Raw genomic sequence first — 7120 nt, forward strand, 5'->3', positions numbered from 1 at the left:
GAGAAAATTAAGGAAATTAAGAGAACTAATTATTGAAAGTGGTCCTCTAGACACTTGTCAATAAAAGAAGTGAAGTGAAATGGTCCCCATGACACTTGTCACCCAAAGAAATAAGTGAAATGGTCCACATAACACTTGTCATCAAAAGAAAAAGTGGTCCCAGAAAATTAAAGTAACATTTGACTTTTCCAATTAAGAAACTGACCTATTTTTTGAAATATTTATTTATAGAAACTGGCCTATTAAAAAGTAACGGGGGGAGTAGAATTGAAAAAGATAAGAGTTTGTTTCTATTACTCCTCCCGTTTCAAAATAGGCTTAGTTTGGTTTTTGTTTTTTTTTTTTTAAATGTCAAAATAATAAGTTGGTTTCCTTCAATTGAAAGTCAAATATTACAATTTTACTACTTTACTAATATTAGGGACCACATTTTTATCTCTTAACAAATTAGAAGACCATTTCTCTCTCTTGTTTTTCTCTTTAAAATATACCATTTTTTAGTTAAGGATAAAATAAGAAAAAACACGAAAAAAGAAAATCAAATAATTGTTTTTTTTTTGTGTAAGATCAGACAAGCATATTATATTTTTGGCAATATAGCTAAATTAGATATAAACTTTAAAGTCTTGAGCTTTTACTCTTGTTTTAAGAAGCAATGTAATGTGGGCAAAATTTCAGTTTTATGTAACAGGTATATTATCAAAAATTTCAGTTTTCCATGGAAGGAGAGGTGCAGTCCGGATTTTGATAATAAATCCCATACACCTTAGTAAACAGTCCAAATTATCGACATATTTCTCTTAAATGCAGCTTCAATTCATAGCACTGTTGTTAAACCTGGCAAGAGTAGTGTAGTCACTAAATGGTTTCCATCTAACAATGATCACATTAAACTTAATACTGATGCATCTTACCGTGGAAGTACAAAAACTGGAGGATACGGAATAATATTTAGAAATTGTGTAGGTACATATGTAGCTTCAAGTTGCAGCAATTTTGATGGAGTATTGGGTGCAGACCATCTGGAAAGCTTAGTTGTATTGGAGGGACTGACATGGGGAAGCAGTTAGGTTTCAAGAACATTCCCATAGAATCTGACTACCAAAGACTCATACAAGCTATTCTAGGAGATGCATATGGTATTTCATGGGAGTTGCGTGGAATAGTAGCAGACATTCGTTTCCTGTTACTTTTTTTTGATTCTTATTCTTGTAAGCACATAACAAGATTAGCGAAAAAGTGTGCAGATAAACTTGCTAAACATGCTCGAAAAGAGAGCGTCTGCAATAGTTGGAAAGGGGAACCCCTTCTTTCTTGTTAAACTCTATCTTGTATGACAGTGTTTAGTTCTAATAAATTTTCCTTGAAGCAAAAAAAAAGAAAAAAAAAATTATCAAACATTGTTGGAATAGGGATAGCTTATAGGAAATCATAAACTACCTAAATATTCAAACATGGAATGAAGATGTAATAGTGTACCAGACCTCTTTTTATAGAGTATGGTCCTTTCTTATCAATGCAATGAGGGATACCTTTTTTTCGAAATAAAAGTAATATTATTTTAAAATGAAGGGAGTAATAAATATTTCTATATCAAACAATATTTTTTTTATCAATTTAAAATACGATAACAACTAGGCAAGAGGAGGTAAAATGTAATCGGTTGGAGAAGGATTCTTTGAGTTCAATTATGTACACACTCCTCGAAAGAATGTATTTTTAATATATTTTTTTGATCGGCTGATTAATTAATTGTTGGGCCCATTACCCTCTATATTTAGTATCTAAACCCTCATTATATAACATCCTAAATTACATCAATGATGGAGACTGAACTGTTAGGTGCACACTTGTTAAGGAGTGTGCACAGAATGAGACTCAATTCTTTTTTGTTCTCTATATTTAGGAGAAATGGTAACCATATAAACCGCCTTCTCACAAGGCCACGAAGCTTACTACATGACCATTAAAGCTCTAACGCAAATTTGGCCTTTAAAGGGTGGTGGCCGTGTAGATGAATGCCAACCAGAATCATTTAAGACCCGCATTCATAACAATATGATAAGATTCGCACATCCGCATCTATAAAAGTGAACTATGCATTCTCGATTCCATCGCAACACAACTCAACACAGTTCTACTACTTTATAGTAGAATAAAGGGGATTTTAATAAAGTACCACACTTTCAATATCATGTTTAAGAAAGTACCACCGTTTTTTTCAATATTTATTAAATGCCACAATGTTGACCTTTTCCATCCAGTTTTTTTGAGAAAACGGTTAACTGCCGTTAGTGCCTAGGTGGCAATAAATCAGCCTGGTAAAAAACATTTAAGCCCCCAAACCATCTAACGAGGACTGGATCAAATCGGTTCAGTAGTGTGAGTCATTACCGAGTTTTGTTGTGAGTTTGTGCCGAGCCAAATCAAAACTCAATTGTTGTTCATCTTCTTATCCAATCATAACTCAACAGTTACAATTACATATATAATAAGGAACTTATAACACAAATAGTTATGAACTTAATTATTACAGACATGTTGTGTATTTCGGTAGTTCCGATGGAAGATGTATATGTACTCAAAGGGGACATTTATCGAACAGAAGATGTGCATGTTGATGGTGATCGAGAGATAGATATTAATTCATGAATTAAGACTCCTTTTTAATAAATCTTCCCTGAAAATACGAATATCATAGTGGGCCTGACAGAAAAGTTAACGTTCATGGCATTTTATATATTTTGAAATAAACGGGAGCATTTTATTAAATCGGATAATGAAAGTGTGGCATTTTCTTAAAATTCCCTAGAACAAATTTCCAATGTCTCTCTCCCACTAAGCCACCACCACAATCTCCAATCCAACCATCTCTGGAAACCCTCTCCGAAGATCGAAAACAAACACCTGCAGATATGTTCGCCTTTCAAACCGCACACCATCAACCTTTTGTGAACTTAACCAAAAGAATCAAGAACCAACTCATAATGGCATTGATAGGAGAAATGTGCTCCTAGGATTGGGAGGAGTTTATGGAACCACTGCTACTATTGCAAACAATGCAGTTGGAGCTCCAATGGTACCTCCTGACTAGGCAACTTGTCATCTTGCAACCGACGATGCAGCCAAAGAACAAATTAAATGTTGTCCACCTTATTCCTCAGCCAACATCGTCGACTTCAAACCACCATCATCTTCAGAGCCGTTACGGGTCCGCAAAGCTGCGCACAAGTATAATTCTGACGACGTTGCAAAATTTGAAACAGCCATTGCTAAGATGAAAGCATTACCAGATGACGATCCGTGGAGTTTCCATCAGCAAGCTACCATTCACTGCACTTTCTGTAATGGAGCTTTTGATCAGTTGAATTCCAAAAACCTACTTCAAATCCATCATAGTTGGTTTTTCCTTCCATGGCATCGTTACTACCTCTACTTCTGGGAGAGAATTCTTGGAAAACTCATCGGTGACGATACTTTTGCTATCCCTTTCTGGAACTGGGATACTCCTAAAGGGATGTACTTGCCAAAGATGTACCAGACTAGTGGCTCACCTCTAGAAGATACGACTCGGAACAAAGATCATTATGTGACGGTGATCGATTACAAATATAAGATGGGTGATCCTAATCCATCAACTCCCGAACAAATTGATGAGGTTGTTACTCGAAATTTAGCTCAGCTTGATGATATATTCAAAGAAAAATTACAACTACCATCACTTTTCACGGGAAAAGCACAAAGGGGTGGAGAGAAGCCTGCTGCAGCAAATGGGAGGCTTGAGGCTTTGCACAACGTTTTTCATCAATGGGTTGGACCTCTTGAAAAACCTTTCCATAATATGGGAAATTTTGCCACTGCCGGTAAGGATCCCGTGTTCTACGGTCACCATGGAAATGTGGATCGGATGTGGGATATCTATAGCAAACTTCGTGGACAGAAAGTTGAATTCAGAGATCCCGATTGGCTCGACTCATCTTTCATCTTTTATGATGAGAATCGCCAAGTTGTCAAGGTTAAGGTGCGTCATTCTCTCTCTCACTCTCAAAATGCTGTTATTCCGTGAAAACAATGACCAAATGTGATTTAGTGCCAAGTAGGCCCGAATCTTAATAATATTGCTGCCATTTATTGTGCGGCAAGAGTATGCAAAAGTTGCAGAAGCTTTAGCGTAACAAATTTTAATTCTAGACTGTTATTTACACACGGTTTAAGTTATACATCTATGCAGGTGAAGGATTGCCCAACTCCAGAGAGCTTACGATATAGTTACAGTCCAGAACCACTTGCATGGACAACAATTCGTCGAAAGTACAAGAAACTGCAGAATGAAGCACAGAAGAGGAGCGCAGGTGACTCGCTGAAACTAAAACCAGTTTCCCAGTTTGGATCCAAACCAAGAAACTTAACAGAAACAATCCAAGCACTAGTGCAGAGGCCAAAGACATCAAGGACCAGTGATGAGAAAGCAGATTCAGTTGAAGTCTTATTCATAGAAGGAATACAAATTCCACATGGATCATCAGCAAGGTTCGATGTTTACGTGACAAAACCAATTGAAGTACTGGTTGGTCCACATAACGGGGAATTAGCTGGTAGTTTTGTGCAAGTTCCTCATGCTCATCATGGATCATCGAATGGTGCTGCTCATACTCACACATCAAGTTTGGAATTGGGTATTAGTACTTTACTTGAAGAAATTGATGCTGAAAGTTCACAGAAATTGGTTGTGAGTTTGATTCCTGGAAATGGTGAAGTTATTGTTGGTGGAGTGCAGATCCGTCTAGTCGATGTTGACGATGATGATCTTTAGCTGCAGATTTCGTAAACTGCAAAACGCCTACTGGCCTTATTTGCGATTATCTTCTTCATGTAATAAGTGATGATTGGTTTCACTGAGTCCTACATTTCTCCATCAGTAGATATGTAGTGGTCATGGAGTAGTCCAAAGTAAGTACTTAGTAGGAGAGTACTTGTGTTTTCTTGGGGGTCATGCTTCCCTATATGAATTTCGTGTGTTTGCTATTGTAGCTATCCAGAGTACTTAATTATATGAGTCTGGTTTTTTAATACTCCCTCCGTTCCATTTTAGATGATGTTTTAGGATTATTTTTTTGTTCCACAAGTTTTGATATTTTTCCACAAAACTACCAATTACACTCTTATATTTTATTTTGGAACTATAAGTTTATTTTTAAATGACTAATAGCAATTAATGTTTGAGGACTTTTCTTAAGAATATAGATGAAGAATTTTCATATCTCTCTCCATTTCTTAATCTACGTGAAAATTTCAAAAAATTATCTAAAATGGAACCAAGGGAGTAATAAAGTAAGAGTGCATTAACTAACACTTCTGGTTCTTAACCGGAATAGTACCTTGACACTAAATGCAAATATTTAAAATATGTAGTGTAGTATCTTTTATTCTTTCAATTCAATTCTATTCTATTACGTACAGTTTTAAAATGCCCACCAACTTTTTATCAACAGATATTTTTTATGGCCACCTTGCACTAATGGCAGTTCTCCGGTGCCCATTTAGACGATTGGTTCGCTGAGTTGTTGGCCAATACACATCAAATTTAATGGAGCATGTTCATGAAATATCTTGGTAGATTTTGTGTCTATTTATTAATTTATCACAATGTGGATAATGATACATCTCATTTAATTTGATTTACAACGAGCACAAAGAACAATGTCAAATTTTTACTTTTTCACGAAAAAATCGGAAGTGATTATCATTTTAGATAAAAATTTCGAAAACTGATTACATGTTCGTTATGCAGTCTTCAAAAAAAATGTATAACACAATACTTTTTTTTTGACGAAGAAGAGATAAATTAAAGGAGGGAGAAAGTACAAGAACTTCTTACTAACAAGTAAGAACAGGAAAAGAAACTGAAAATACAGAAGAAATAAAAAAATAGCATTGTTAAAAAAAATGAGATCTCAATTTAACAAGATGCTACTAAAATTCCCCTTCATGCTAGGTTTAAAGAGTGGAACCAATGATAGTAGAAGCGCCCTAGCATTCTGACACAGTTGATTAACGTTCATACTTTTTTCTTCAAATATCCTGACGTTTCTTTCGTTCCATATCACCCAAAGTGCAGCAACAGGGATTAAGGGCCAGATTTCTTTGTCCACTTCCTGGGGTTTGAGAGATCCCCATATAGATGAAAGCCACAACCCATTAATGCCAGAGGGAGGTAGGAGATGGTTCCAAATTCTAGTAGCGGACAATCGAAAAACATGTGTTTGGCACATTCTTCGGCATTATTACATAGAACACACTTATTAACATGGTTATAGCCCCAATTCAGAAACTTATCTATCGTGATAATTCTATCATGTGCAGCGACCCACGAGAAGAAGCATATTTTTGTGGGTATTCTCTTCTTCCATATTGATTTATGTGGGAAATGCGGAAATTCTTTACCATGGTATAAGGCTGAATAAAGAGAGCTAGTAGAAAAAGTACTTGTTGGTGATAAAGTCCACCTTCTACTGTCTTCTGAGTTGCTGAGTATCGGAGGATCAGAACCAATTACTTCAAGGAGAGATATTTGTTGTACAGCTTCCCCATCGTTTAGAGCTCTTCTAAAGTGCAGATTCTAGTTGACAAGATTGTTATTTGAAGAGATATGAGAAAAAATTGAGCATTTTTTGTTGTTGCTGATCTTGAATAGAACCGGAAAAGAGCATTTAAGGGGACAATTTCCTACCCATATATCTGACCAGTAGGAGATACTTGCACCATTTCGTACCACTAGAGAAGAAAACTGTGAGATGTGCGTAGCTTTCTTAACAATTCCTTTCCAGCAAGATGAACCACAAGGTTCCTTTACTCTGTCAGGAACCCATAAAGAAGCCGATTTACCATATTTTTCTTTTTTTTTTCTTCTATCAGTGAAAACCAAAGTGAGTTCTTTTCGATCCCAAACCTTCAAACCCACTTGGCGAGTAGGGCTATATTGAAATGCTGCAAATTCCTAAAGCACAAACCGCATTTTTCAATTGGGGGGCAGATCAAAGACCGATTCGCAAGATGTTTCTTTTTTGATTCATCATTACTTTTTCATAAGAAATCTCTATTCTTCTTTTCTAGCATATTT

General features: G+C 36.0%; 1 pseudogene; it reads left to right on the forward strand.

Moving 5' to 3' along the window:
- Positions 1-1054: 1054 nt before the first annotated feature.
- LOC113326325 lies at positions 1055-4813 on the forward strand (annotated as a pseudogene).
- Positions 4814-7120: the final 2307 nt, after the last annotated feature.

Source organism: Papaver somniferum, unplaced genomic scaffold, assembly GCF_003573695.1.
Source record: "Papaver somniferum cultivar HN1 unplaced genomic scaffold, ASM357369v1 unplaced-scaffold_10, whole genome shotgun sequence".
Taxonomy (NCBI): Eukaryota; Viridiplantae; Streptophyta; class Magnoliopsida; order Ranunculales; family Papaveraceae; genus Papaver; species Papaver somniferum.